The following is a 1,223-nucleotide window of genomic DNA, read 5'->3' as shown; positions in this document are numbered from 1 at the left end:
TAAACAACAACAAACAACTACTCCTAGTTTCATGCCATCTGTGAATTTGATGAGATGATCCTCTCCGTTCTCCTCTATATCATTTAGAAAAAATGTCAATCAAAACAAATTCCACTGGCAGTCTACTAGAAATCTCTTTCTTGTTTGGTAATGATCAGCAATATTTGTGATCAATTTTACTTATTTAAGATCTACTCAGATTCTACTTTATCTAGTTTACTATTTTTCATCATTTCCATAGAATGACATTTTCATGCTTTGCTGATGTTCAAATATACAATGTTTACCACATTTCCCTGGTTTGTCACTCCAAAGTGAGCCTGAGCCATTACTCTGGTATTTAAAGGATGTTTAACAATATCACCTTTTCTTCTGCTGAGCACAGACTATGCCTTTTATGTCCTTGCAAACTCCAGAGCAACTCCTTCAATTCTGTTCATTCAACAAATATTCACTGACACCTACAACATCCAGGTACTATTACACCTTCATTAGTGTAAAGTAATAATTAAGTATTCACAACAATATTCCCTCAACAGTCAACTCTGAACAAACAGCCATCTGCCCTGTTTGGGGCTATACTGTCCTTCCTATTACTCATCCCATCCAAAACTTGAAAGACTTTGTCACTGACCCTTATCCAATCACTACATATACTTTCACAAGATTTTGAGAATGACTGAACTACCATGCCATGATTACCTTTTCTATAAATCTCTCTCCTTCCACTGGTTTCTCACAGTGTCTTATTAATAGCATTCTTACATTACTTAGTATATTCTACTTTGTATTATTCTTACCTGCCTGCATGTCTTATCTTGTCCCCTAGGTCATAAGCTTCCTGAGGGCAGGAATCCTGGCTTATTCAGCTCTGGAGACCCAGTAAACTTTTACTGTTTGAGACCTGGCAATGCTGAGTGAATAATCAATAAAGAGAATAGCAGCCCCTTAAGGCAGCAGTTGTCAGGCTTACCTGCACCTCCACCAACCAGTCCACAAGAATGGCCCTCATGTCACTGTCGATATCAGTCTGCCTGGTCATATATTTATTAAGTACAAACTTTTCCTGGCAGTAAGAAAGAAATATTAACAGATAAACTCTTCTTGTACTTCAAAATTATAACTTAGGAAAAGCTATAAGCAACTAATATCTAAAAACAAATTATAACAACATAAGTAATTTCTTTATAGTTCTAACTCATTATTTTTAGCTGGTATCAGAT

General features: G+C 35.9%; 1 protein-coding gene across 1 annotated transcript in view; it reads right to left on the bottom strand.

Annotated features, from left to right (window-relative positions):
- Nucleotides 1-1,223, bottom strand: part of LOC104998598 (G2/mitotic-specific cyclin-B3-like) — a 45,750-nt gene that overhangs the window by 25,278 nt on the left and 19,249 nt on the right. The gene's annotated exons all lie outside the window — the stretch shown is intronic.

Source organism: Bison bison, unplaced genomic scaffold (assembly GCF_000754665.1).
Source record: "Bison bison bison isolate TAMUID 2011002044 unplaced genomic scaffold, Bison_UMD1.0 scf7180017864331, whole genome shotgun sequence".
NCBI lineage: Eukaryota > Metazoa > Chordata > Mammalia > Artiodactyla > Bovidae > Bison > Bison bison.
This window is presented reverse-complemented; position numbering and strand designations above follow the sequence as displayed.